The following is a 14,194-nucleotide window of genomic DNA, read 5'->3' as shown; positions in this document are numbered from 1 at the left end:
GAAATTGAGCTGTACCACCTGAGATGTATCGTTATACTCATACTCAGGACAGAGTCTGCGCCGAACTCAATCAAACGTTAACGTTATACTAAAAATATCCCTCTTCTCCTTCTTGTCTGTTCAACCAGGAAGCTTTTGATCAGAACGTTTTAGGGACTGAACGTAAGTGTAGATTAGCATGACTATGACTAAAGGAGCTGATAAAATAAGGTTAAGCCTGTAGACTCCATCTATGTGTAAATAATATAAGATATTAGTGTGTGTAAGAGACGAGGAGAGGAGTGTTAGAGAATTAGAGAGGAGTGTTTGTAAAACACAAAACCTCAGTAGGTAATTGGAGTGAACAGCTTGGTAAAGTGAGTCATCCCAACTACTGTTCAGCATTAGAAATCTTTCACCTCATCATTAGCTGGCCAGGAATCTCTGTGTGTGTGTGTGTGTGTGTGTGTGTGTCTGTTTTTGTGTTGATGGCAGCCAACTGACAGACATATAACTGGAGCGGTAGTCAGCAAGGGTCATGACCTACCTCTGCAAATGAGACCGAGTGAACGAGAGAGCCCCCAAATGGCAAATCCGTCAGACTAAAACCAGTAAATTTATACTTTTAGAAATATCAGAGGGTGTGTAAAAAGTCATAATTGTGAATTATGGCTTAATCGAGGTTTGGAGTTTAGTTCAGGTTGCCGATTTCTTTACTTTATGCAATTAAGACGAAATTAGAAAAGGTGTATGAAAAACAACAAAGTGTGTTGGTGCTAAATAATTCCAAACCCCAACTAACTAGTTGACCAAAATGACCAAAAAACTAAAGTCTGGGAAACTGTGAAGGCAAGTAACTATACAATTGAACAAAAATGTCTTTACTATTTCTGATCACTTTGGATGTGGTGTGTGTGTGTGTGTGTGTGTGTGTGTGTGTGTGTGTGTGTGTGTGTGTGTGTGTGTGTGTGTGTGTGTGTGTGTGTGTGTGTGTGTGTGTTTTTGTGTGTGTTTTTTTGTGTGTGTTTATGTGCATATGTGTGTGTGCTTCTCAATCCCATTTTCCAGATGGTCCTAATTAAACCCAAAAGTATGTGATGCTGAGGGAAAAAGCTGGCATTACAGTGTCAGTGTGTCTATTTTTGGGCAACTTGTGAAATAACCTTCACTAACCTCAGATTTCAGGTCGAGTCAAAGATCATTTGATCCTGAATCCTTCAGAAGTCATGTACACTCTTAGGAACACAAGTGGTTATGCAAAAGAGGAAGTGTACCTACACATTAGACGACACTCAGAGGGAGAATTAAAGCAAGGCATCATTATGTGTCTGCTTCATAAGTTTGAGCGTATAATGTCTGGGCTGTGTGTATGCTGTTATTAAGTCTTGTGTTGTGTTATTATTATTATGAACAGGTCGAGCTGATAGTCACCGGTCTTTGTCGAATACAAGTCTAGTCTGTACTTTTCAGCAGAAGTAGAGATTGAGTATTGTTATGCAATGTTAATTACGTTTATTTATGTGTCAAATATGCAAAAAAATAATAAATGATCCACTGATTGGAAGGTTGCAAGTTCAAATCCCAGGCCCACAACGCATCTACTGCGGCACCCTTGAGCAAGGCCCTTAACCCTCGATTGCTCAGTATAATGATGAGATAAAATGTAAGGCAATCCTGATAAGGAAGTCTGTCAAATGCTTTAAATGATTATAAATAATCTTACAATACAGGAAAACTGTAAAATTACTGGTGCGGCATCATGTTGTAAACAAAACACGCTTACACATAAAATTCACATTTTCCACTCAAACAAATATCTTAGTAGCTCAGCGGTTAAAACATTTGCAAACATCTCCAGGGTGGGGTGTTAAAGTCACTGCATGTTCTCCTCATGCTTTAGGGGTTTCCTCTGTGTACTCCGGTTTGCTTCCCTATTAAAAAAAAAACAACATGCATTGTAGGCCGATTGTCACCCAAACTGTCACGCAAATGAGGATGGATTCAATTTTGAGTCTGGTTCCTCTCGAGGTTCCTTCCTCTTCCACGCCACAGTCACCTCTGGCTTGTTCATTATGAATAAATAAAAACACATTTAAGTCTAATATAAATCTTGAACGTATTTGAACTATATTTCTTATGTCCTGTAAAGCTGCTTTGAGACAATGTCTATTCTTAACACACACACACACACACACACACACACACACACACACACACACACACACACACACACACACACACACACACACACAAACCACTATGCAGGTTTCTGAATAGTACATACTGTAGTTGATCAGGGATTTCCCACCATGCATTGTGTGTCAATTCATATACTGTAAATGTTTGCACTATCATCTAACATCAGTTCTGCTGACTTAGTAGAAGACTGATGTAATGCTACGCTCATTTCACACCTTTTTGATGACCTCTACCACTTAGTCTCTGTGTATTTGTGTGATTTGTGTGTGTGTGTGTGTGTGTGTGTGTGTGTGTGTGTGTGTGTGTGTTGTCTACAAATCACAGAAAAATATTTTTTAAAAATGCTTACGTCTCTCTTACGTAGCCTGTTAGCCTATTAACCCTGAAGACTTAATGTTTGCTTGTGTTTGTGTATATGTGTGTGTCAAGGTTAAAGGTCAGACAGAGGAACACATTTGCACTTCCTGAACTGCGCAAGCTATGAACAGCTTCTATGCGTGAGAGAGCATCATGGGACCCGAGGCTGAGCGTCTCTGCATTGTTAAAAGGCATGTCAGTAATTCCCAAACATTCTCTTCTCACGTGTTCTTCTTAATCCTTTTAACAGGCAAAAAACAAACGGCGAGGAGAAACCCGAAGCAGAATCTGAGCACAGAATGAAGTCATTAGCAAGGGATGGAGGATCAAATGTCGCTTCGTAGCTGATTACTCAGGAGTAATCGAGTCGAGGCGGCTTTAACTAGACGACTAAAAAGTCTCGGATGTGATGAGCGTTCTTGTAACCATCACAGTTTTTAGAAAGTGACCTCCCCTAGCTAGCCAGGTAAAAATTTCAGCCTAGAAATAAAATGGGAACTCTGTAGTTTCCAGTTTTCCTGAAAAACGGCATGTTTGTAATTACTGATAATATGCAGCTTCTAGTGTTTTTCCAGCCAGGATCTCCAGTTTGAAGAAACCACAAAAACGTTGTTTTAGACACACCTTGTGTCTCTTCCACACACATGCACACTCACACACACACACACACACACACACACACACACACACACACACACACACACACACACACACACACACAGATGTGAATTTGACCCCAGAGCCTTCAGTAATTACACAGAGGTGAAAACTGAAGGCAGTCCGAGCAAACACATCCTTTAGTTCACATCATCACCTATCCATGTGCGTATACATACACACACCAAACCCTCTACCCCCTTTACAGCCTGATATTGGAAACTGTGAGCTAATCTTAAGAGTAATCTTATTCCAGTCTTGTCTTTTTTTCACTGATAGTATAAATCGGTAACTAAATATTATTTAAAGCTCAATCAAAGAAATACGATGCATGGTACAGTACACGGTGATGTAAACACCTGACGGTAAAAAAAAAAGTTCCTCATGTATCTGTAATTGTAATTATCCCTGATGCGTTGTGTTTCACAGCACAGAGTCTTCTAGCTTGTGTTCAGTGCCTCCAGTTTGTGTATTTAGCTACATAGTTTTGAGTTTTGGTGTCATTTCTAGTCCAGTCCCTATCCAAATCGCTATCCCTGCGTTTGGGCCTGGTTTTTACCTTGAGAGGCAAGTACCCCCACCCTGTTACCCCACCACCCCCACATTAACAATTAGAAAATATAATAAGAATATTATGACTTCATCTCTATTCCCATAGACCAAAAATATGGAATTTCCTCCTGTTTGGTTGTGCTCTACTATGGTGGTTAATATGAAATTGAAAGTTTTTTAACGTTTTTAAAGTTTTTAAAGTTTTGTCTTTCCCTGTTTATCTATATTGAGGATTAAGGGAATTAAGATTAAACTAACAACCTTCCAATTGGTAGTCAAACACCTATAGGAACAGACATAGGAACAGTTTCTTCCCTCAAGCAATCCATCTGATGAACAATTAACACCATGGAACACACAACTCCTAATATTTGCACTATGTATACCTCAATAGCACATTTCATACATGCACTCTGTACATACATGCATACAGATTGTCTTTACTGTTTACTTCATGTGTACATACAAATTGTATATATTGTATACTTATTTGCATATGCATATTTCATATGTTATTTAAACTGCACATTTACACACCTGTAAATGTGTACATGCAATTTCTTCTATACTGCATATGACATCCTGTTACACTGTGGAGATTATGTCACTAAAACAAATTCCTCGCATGTGTAAACATCCCTGGCAATAAAGCTGATTCTGATTCTGATTCTGATATATAGATGTAGTAGCCTAGTGGTGTCAGGTGGTCAAAGGTGTTTATCTTCAACCACTAACAATTAAAACAATTTTAAAATGGAAAATAAATAAATGAAAATTGGCATTTGTTGTAGTATAAGTGGAATAAAACAACTTGTGCTCTTATCGGAAAATAAACCAGCTTTACGCCTTCTGCTTCACACCAAACAATAAAATGCTTGATTATTTGTTTTTTTACAGTAATGGCACATCCCGATATCTTGGATATTTTGTCACCAGCTAATGTCTTGTTGCGTTTGTTGTTCAATGGTGGTGTATAAACTTTTGCACTAAACATCAGCACATAGTAGAACATTCGGTATTCTACATACCTGTAATATACAGTGTACTAAAAGGATGTATAGATGCAATTTATAAAGGATACACACCTGTATTAAGAAAGCATTGACATGATAGTGATTAAAAAAGTGGTCCTGATGACGCAAAAACTAAAATCACATTTATCTGCTAAGTGATTTCTCAGATGTGGGACATTTGCTGATACAAGGGGTTTAGTTCCACTGAAGTCTCAGCAGTTTGTGTTTCTGCAGTGAGTGGGAGGTGAACAGCAGCAAAAAAACGAGAGCAGAGCAGTTGAGGAGAAAAATAAAAAAAAAAAGATGAAAGATTTTGCAGGTAACAGCGTGATCTTACGTTGCCCACATCCTGCTTTCTGAGCTCATTTGCAAAGGCAGCCAACCACTTACACACGCAACCGGCTCTGCGTGTGTGTGTGTGTGTCCTTGTTCTTGTGCAAAGAAGCTATTATAAAATGGCATGGCTACGTACATTTGCATTAACTTGTACCTAGTTAATATCAATCGATAAATCAACAAACATTTTTGGTTACCACGGAGACGTCTAGGCAGGAGGTTACGCTCTTGTCCTTTGGTCTCCAGGTGTGTGTTGGAGCTTATAATAAAGGTAGTGATGATTCCATAAGTGTGTGTGTGTGTTTGTTGGTGCTTTTGGCTGGTGCCCTTAAAGGAAAACTGCTTGTCAGTGGAAGGTCCTCATAACAGTAAGACAATTATGCGTGTGTGTGTGTGTGTGTGTGTGTGTGTGTGTGTGTGTGTGTGTGTGTGTGTGTGTGTGTGTGTGTGTGTGTGAACTGCACTAGTTGTGAGCACTCTTTACTAGTCATGTGAACTCAGCAAAAAAAAAAAAACATCAACTCAAATTCCTCTTTCCCATAAAATTAAAAATTGAGTGTAATTTTTGGCCTTTAGACTTCAGTGCCAGGAAGATCAGCATTCAGAGAGAGAGAGCGAGAGAGAGAAGCTGCATGGGAACTCCATCATTTAAATGGGAGAGGCTGGTGGTTTGGAGATGGATTTCCAAAAAAAAAAAAAAAATAGTTAACTGCGTTGGAAAATATGCGATGAAACTACAGAAATTCAATTCAACCACAGGCTTTGCATTTTAATCCCCAGGACTTATGAGTTCACTGACCCATTTCATGAGAAAGAAATGTTTGGATGTGTGTCACTGTTTGGCTATGAATGATACCGCAAATATTGTTTTTTATAAATACTAGTTGACATCATTGCTCATGATGCTTTGATTCGCTGCTCAGATCAGCTCGGCGCTCGGACTGATGGAGAGAGAAAGAAAGAAAGAAAGAAAGAGAGAGAGAGAGAAAGAGAGAGAAAAGCGATAGAGAGAAAGAAACAATCCCTGCGTCGAACAGCTGACGGATTTCCGTGTCTTTTTTAGGAATTTCCAGGATTTCCTGTCTCAGCTAAAGGTGCTCTTGAGTACCAGTAGCTGACAAATGCCAAATGCACCCCCCTCCTTCTCCCACCCAAATTATATCATACCTTTTATTTTTTATTCAGGATTTACTCAGATCATTTGGAGTTTTTCCCCCCATTAAACTCTCTGTTGGTTTACACAGCACGCAACCCCACCACTATTTTTTTCTTCTCATCGAAAAGCAGATGCTGTGAGAGCAGACCAAATGTATGCAGGCGTTAAAAAAACACAGCCTTTGTGTACATACAGTCTGTATGAATGATGTCTCATATTAGTCTGTCTTTCTTTCTTTTCCCTCAAACACACAAAAAGTAAAAAAAAAAGACTTTAAAAAATATATCCTTAAATATTTTTAATTATAAGGACTATTATTAAATTATATATTTTGAATTCAATTATTACTGTTATTATCTGATAAGAATCTGCAAGTGTTTTTTCCTTGTCTCACATGCATCATCCCAGTTATACATCTTTGCAGCACAGTTTCCTGCAAAAGTGTGTGTGTATGTGTGTGTGTGTGTGTGTGTGTGTGTGTGTGTGTGTGTGTGTGTGTGTGTGTGTGTGTGTGTGTGTGTGTGTGTGTGTGTGTGTGTGGACACTCAGCTGTTTTTATTTTACTTCCCAGAAAAAGAACTGCTCGCTAAATTTCCCACACACACAATACCACACACACACACACCACACACACACACTTTCATATTTTCTCAGCTTTATGAAAGGAATCGGAGAAGAAAGAATTGAGAAAATGTGCCATACATTCTGCCTTTTTCATATTCAGCCCTGACAAATGACAAGGGCAGAGGCCATTTTGACTTTTTTATGAGTGTGTGTTCAGTCCATTAGCTTTATTTGCGCAGCAATGTCCAGAACTCATAGTACCTCGTGACACTCACATTCTCTGTCCCCCCGTCTCTCCTCAGCTGCGCAAGCTTCTTCAGTGACCTTCTTTCTCCCACTGTTGACACAGAGACGCAGCGACATGAAAAAGAATGTCACCCCTGACAAAAGCTCTTAAGGAATCCCTACCACTGACGCTAATACCCTCTGACCTGAAGAGCATCTGCATGGAAACGGCTCCATCCTGCAGATCCCAGACCAGTGTTGTGACGTAGAGCCATATTACACGCACTGTGAGACAGAGACTATACCAGGTCTCGGATCAGATGATGACTTTTTCATAGAAATTTTTCTCAGACGTGTGTTAGAATGTGATGGTGAGGTATGGCAAAAGACACACACATATATGTGCGTAGGAACATGCAAACACAGAGAGAGAGAGAGAGAGAGAGAGAGAGAGAGAGAGAGAGAGAGAGAGAGAGAGAGAGAGAGAGAGAGAGAGAGGGAGAGAAAGGAGAAGCAGGTTACTTGGAGCCAGAGACACATAACAGAAGATTAGCAGGTTACTTGACCAACCCCAGAAGTATCACTTAAGGCCATCTTAAATATCACAAAATGTGCAGAATTATCCTCTTTAAGAGAATGGTAGCCTGATTAAATAATGATTGTAAAAATATTCTGTGTTGTTGTTTTTTAGGTTTTCTCCTAATAAACTGTTGATCTGAGTTCAAGTGCGGCAAGTATTATTGCATCATAAACTACAAGAGCCAATCAGATTTAAACATCTGGTTTAAACACTACGCTTTTAATAGATTATTGGTGCATTCAAGTCATGTCAGAAAGATTGTATTTACTAGTTGAAAGCACATAAATGCCACCACAAAGTCGTAACCGATTCAAGGCAGGATACACCCTGGATGGAGTGCCAACCCATCACAGGGCACACACACACTCTCATTCACTCACGCAATCACACATTACGGACAATTTTCCAGAGATGCCAATCAACCTACCATGCATGTCTTTGGATCGGGGGAGGAAACCGGAGTACCCGGAGGAAACCCCCGAGGCACAGGGAGAACGTGCAAACTCCACACACACAAGGCGGAGGCGGGAATCGAACCCCGACCCTGGAGGTGTGAGGAGAACGTGCTAACCACAAAGCCACCGTGCCACCACCATAAATTGATTAAAAATATTCAAAAACAGAACATACCCCATGTGCATTCTTTTTCTTCCTGGACCTCACTGTAATATTTTTTTGGAGTTAATTAAGAGAACGTACACCTCCGTATTGGTCCAAAGTGACAAAGTGAATTACGACTTTCCAAATAATGCAGTGTCGCCAATTCACCTACTTTATTTTACTGGTTTTAGGAGGCTGGAACAAACCAGAAACCATGGAAACTGAACACTGTTTTTAGGAAAATAATTATACCTGGAATAAGCTTGTAGCTCATGACAACTACATGAAATCTTTCATGATTCCTGGGAGTTTTCCATTGATAAATAAATTTTATTTTGAATAATAATAATAATAATAATAATAATAATAATAATAATAATAATAATAATAATGCATGAATAAATGTGACCAGTTGCCTACTTGCATTCCCCAACCATAATAGATGATACTGGGTCACTCTAGGTCAAACTGCTCCCTTAACAATATAATCTACATGAATTATTATGCAATTACACTCAAAAAAACCAACGCCGTGGTCCAACGCTGTAAGAGGAGGAGTGGAGAGGTCGGAAACCCAGAGCTCTTTACTGAGGAATCTGTCCCGTTTTGAGGACATGTGCTGTGAAGCACGTTCATCCTCAACATAAAGATGATGGAAAGTGTTCGCTATGTGCTTTTACTGAGGACAAGCAGACGGAGGCTGATATTTAACCAGCACGTACATCTTCTTTGCCAAAAGAAAGTAGAAGAAATTAGCATTTAGCATTTTTATCTTAATACATTCCTTAGTTATTTTTAGAGAACCCAAGAAGTGATGAGCTTAAAAGATATGACATTGCTCATCCTCTGGAATGTCCCATTTTTCTCTATGTGTGAAAATAAAATAGTGATGTAGCTACTGCGGGCTTCAGTCTGTGAATCAGTTTTAATTATATTATAATCCGAGGTAGTAAAAGTAATCGTATATAAACTAAAATCTACTCAATGTGCAAGAAAGTAGGGTCTCTTTCACCAAGGAGCCAATAAACTAATCTAGAATCTAACTAATGACAGCTTTATTGTTAATCTGTAAAATGTTTACTAGAATAATAATAACTCTGCTGATACAAACTAGCTGGATGCTAATAGCTAGTTGTAGCAATATGAGCTAAAGTGTACAAGGTAACAGTGTTAAACTGTGCTGGGGTGAAGCTAGCTACGAGTAACAATGATACTAGTTTAACTATTAGCATTGTAGATGAGTTCAAAATAAGGTTTTCCAGTAAGACTCTTTGACTCTTGATTCCAATCTGAAATTAGACTGTTAATGTCTAGCTAACTACAAACTTGCTTGATGTTTTTAGACTAGTTAGATAGAAACAAACTGAATAAGCATTGTGAATAAACAATAAAATGAAGTAAAAATCAGTTTTGACAAATTAGCTTAAGAGTCGTTAGCTATTTTTTTCTTAATAGCTTATAGTTTGGCTGGAGCTAGCCTGTAGCATGAAGCATAGCTTTCAAATGCAAAGTAAATTTTTTAACGTTACTTTTTTTCTCTCTCAATTTGACAAAGTAGCTTTAGTGTAACTGGCTGCATTTTTCTTAGCTTGCTACTTCATGGAAAGAGTGGTATGGCGAGCTTGTAGCTTGAACTTTTAAATGCAAAGTAGCTGCTTTCATTGGATCCTGTAGACTTGTACAATATGGCGTCATATTTAGCGTATCATCACAGTAAAGATCTTGAGAGGTCACACTGAACTGACTGGCCTCTTAGTTTTTCCACTTGCGATTTTGTTTCCACTGTTATTTAGGGGCGATTGTAAGCCTCTGAGGTAGCTCATAGTGGGTTTAGATTTTCATGAGGTTTTGGGTTACCTGCCAAAAAACTTTTGCTGTCTGTATACATTTTAATGCAGATTTTACAAAAAAAACATTTGAACTATGTGGGGATTTCTTTTGGGTAACTAACGCTAATTCAAGCAGTTATCGCAGTTTTCGGTGTATCATGTTCAGTATGTTGCCTGCTTCAGCAGTTCCAGTTCGGTGTCACTTTAAGGTCTTTATTACTGACTCAAAATGGAACACTAAGCCTTGTTTTAAGTTCTATTTCAGATGCAATCGTGCTTTCCTCATGTAGTTCATGGCAGATAGTGAAGGCACAGCTGGAGGTTGTTTGCTACAAAAGAATATGACCATTATGGGTTTTCTTCAGTGGCGTTGTACAGGTTATTTATTTATTTATTTATTTGTTTATTTGTTTGTTTGTTTGTTTGTTTGTTTTAATGCAATGTGAATGTTCAACATTCATCCGGAGAAATTTACCGTTAAGGTAATTTATGTAAAATAATGAAATTATTAAACATGAAGAAATGTTTTTTCTTTAAAAAGGTATAAATGGAGAAATTAGAAATGCTCCCATGTTCACCTGCGATTCATAGCTATTCAGTTAGCTAACTGTTAGTAAACTAGCTTGCATCACAAATAAATAAGTGTAATCTGGTATTCGTTGGAATTCTCAATATTGAATATTGAGAATTCCAACTGCAGGAATATGCTGCAGGAATATCCAGCAAGTACTATTCACTCCCTGAATGTGACAACTATCTTTCATATTTTTTATATTCTGCGCTTTAGTGTAAAATGGCTTCCTTGAACCCCTTTTCTCCGAACCGTGTGCCAAAATGGGTTTCACAGCTACTGAATAAACATGCAGGCCTCAGCAGAAAATTTTTAACACCCAATTAAATGAAAAATTGGAAATAGCCACTCAAAGCACAAATATCCAAGCAGAAAATATTTATCTGTTATGTCTTTTTGTATCACCAGGATGTTTCATTTCATTGTGTATTGCATCAGCTATATATGTTTGAATTTTTTTTTTTTAAAGGCTCTTTACTTGACTTGATAGGCAGCTTTTCTCAAAGTTTTGCTAGGTTCATCAGCAATTTTGCTAGCTGTACATTTTTCAATCAGACAGACTGGGTTGCTTGATGGGTTTGTTAGGCAAAACTGTAAAACACACACACCTCCTCCTTTAGCATAGCACATGCACACCATGCTCCATATGACACAAATCCAATGCAGAGTCACATACTATTAAAAGAAACATTTCCGGACCATTTAATAAGACACTTACATGGTGTTTATTGGAATGATTTCTGAGCAGCAATGTGCAAAATGTGAAGTATGAAGCTAGGTGACATTTCCTATTTTGGTAGCAGAGAGCTTATATGGCTTATGCCATGCATGTGAGAAATGCAAAAAAAAACACCCAGGCTTCATTAGGTCTTCTAGTCATGTGATAAAAAATCTTCTCATGCTATAATGTTTGGGCAGAGAGAAATAGGTTCATTGGAATGACACAGGTGATTTAAAGTTATGCCGGCACCGCCAAAGCAATACACACTCACTTACACATACACACACACACACACACACACACACACACACACACACACACACACACACACACACACACTGCTTAGCAGAAAGGACATAAAAGGCAATAAAGAACCGTGGCATTTATGGAATGCTGTGGCATATTTCTCTAAGCATGAGAGGTTGTTTTTCTGTTTGTTTCTTCATGCCTCTATGGAATACTTGATAAGGCTTGAATGAAAAATAAGATTGAAGTTTCAATTGTTGTGATAAGGTTTAATATCACATTTATTGTATTCTTGAATCTGATTGGTCAGTAGGTCTTGATGAATTTTCTATAAAAGCAGCTCTGACTTTAGTTCTGGCTGTAAATTGGGGGGGGGTGGTAGCCTAGTGGTTAAGGTGTTGGGCTACCAATTGGAAGGTTGTGAGTTCAATTCCCACATCCACCAAGCTACCTCCGCTGGGCCCCTGAGCAAGGCCCTTAACCCTCAATTGCTCAGTTGTATAAAAATGAGATAAAAATGTAAGTCGCACTGGATAAGGGCATCTGCTAAATGCTGTAAATGTAAATTCATCACAAAATACATTATGTCATATGTATTTTGTGACAAGATATATAATCTGAGTCTAATTACAGAAAGAGATTAAGGAAAGGATTGTTATTTAGCTCTTTTTCCCAGAGGCCAAAGAATGGAATTTGCTCCTGTTTTGTTGTGATCTTGTTCTGCACTGAAAGTCTTTGTCATGTCTCACTACACAGTGCTGCTTAATGACTCATATGAAAGTAGATACTCAGGGCTTTAAGAATTTGCAGGTTTTTTTATTTCAGGTTTTTCTATTTTTACCTAGCCTACTAGGTAATGTTTTTCATAGTAATGTTTAAAAAAAACTTCTATTTCTATAGAGATATTATTTAATATACAGTACATGCAAGAAATCACCAGTGTCGGAATGTTGTAATCATGGAAACAAGACAAGGTATTTTTTCTTTTTCTTTTTTAATTTCATGTGAGAGAAAAAAAAGTCTGAAGAGAGTTTTTACCGGATTGTAGAAACTAAATTGCCACATGGACATCGGACAAAATTAATAAACTGTAACTTTAAAAGCATGACGCTTCATGTATTAATAAATAAGTGTGTGTGTGTGTGTGTGTGTGTGTGTGTGTGTGTGTGTGTGTGTGTGTGTGGTGCCATGCAATGAACTCAAGTCTTGTCTAGAGTTTATTATTGTTTATGAAGAAAGCTCATAAAGATTTCAAAGTTCATGTTTGGAGTTGTGTAGATTGATATACGTGTGTGAAAAACATCCGCACATCAGAGGAGTGAAACAGGAAGGAGCATGTAACATCAGCAGGTAGAGGAAAGCGTAAGTTTAGATAGTTTACAAGAATACACTTTAGAGAAGGCAAAGAAAGGACACTGTCTTGAAACAATGACTTTGTTTTGTTTTTGTGTATGGGAGAGAGAGAGAGAGAGAGAGAGAGAGAGAGAGAGAGAGAGAGAGAGAGAGAGAGAGAGAGAGAGAGAATTGCTGCCACTCCTTCGAAACATTATCCTTAACATCTGATGTGTCATCATGTTAGTGTTAAAACCTCTGGAGTCCCCCTTCCATACCTGAGCTGCAGGTGTGGCATCCACCCACATACCTCTCCTCCCACCCTCTCTCTCTCTCTCTCTCTCTCTCTCTCTCTCTCTCTCTCTCTCTCTCTCTCTCTCTCTTACTCACTTGTTTCTTTTACTTTCTCATCCAACTGTCTCCAAGAGATCAAAACATTCCACTTTTTCCTTTCATCTGAACAACACCACCTTACACCTTTGGAATGACAGGGCAGTAATTTTCTGTTTCTGGTAAAAATTAGACAAAGCCCTGTTAGCTCTGTAGTTAGAAGGTCAAAGGAGAGTCAGTCATTCCTCTCATCTCAGAAATGAAGATTAAGATTTAAGGCATTTTTCAAACAAAATTCCTATTTACTGGACCATGGAGAACACACAGAAAAAAACTCCTGTAATGGAAGTCTAGAGGCTGATATATCTTATCAGTGCTGTACACTGGAAATATATGGTTTGAGATCAAATGATTAAAATGAGACAATCGTTTCAGTTTTATTTTCCTAATAATTCCATCTAAACATGTTGAACAGCTAAAAATTGTCACCTTGTGTTTCAACCCACCCATTTTCCACTGATCAGAAATATGGTAACATGTGACAGACAGGAGTTTCTTGTTCCTAGTTGCCCAGGTGTGCCCTGTTAGATTGAGTTCTCAAACAATTAATAGCTCCAAAGACCAGAAAGCTGTCTGTGTGAGAAATTGAAACCATTATGATTCCGAAAAAAAGAAAGAAAATTGATCCGAGCCATTACACAAGCATCACGCATAGCCGATAAGATGAATCGGAATATCGCCTAAAAGAAATCTAAGCATCCATCAAAATAATTTAGCAAATGAAACCAAGTGCAGTTTATAATTAAAACATTGTCAAAAAGAACAGACTGTAGCATCACCAATAACCTCCTCAGGGCATGGGGTGAATGTATAACAAACCACTGTTCAGTGAAGATTTTGAGAACAGAAATATGATGAAGCACTAGCAAAGTGATGGAAAGGACAAA

The sequence above is a fragment of the Tachysurus fulvidraco genome, chromosome 15 (assembly GCF_022655615.1).
Source record: "Tachysurus fulvidraco isolate hzauxx_2018 chromosome 15, HZAU_PFXX_2.0, whole genome shotgun sequence".
NCBI classification, from domain to species: Eukaryota; Metazoa; Chordata; class Actinopteri; order Siluriformes; family Bagridae; genus Tachysurus; species Tachysurus fulvidraco.
Note: the sequence above shows the minus strand (reverse complement) of the source record.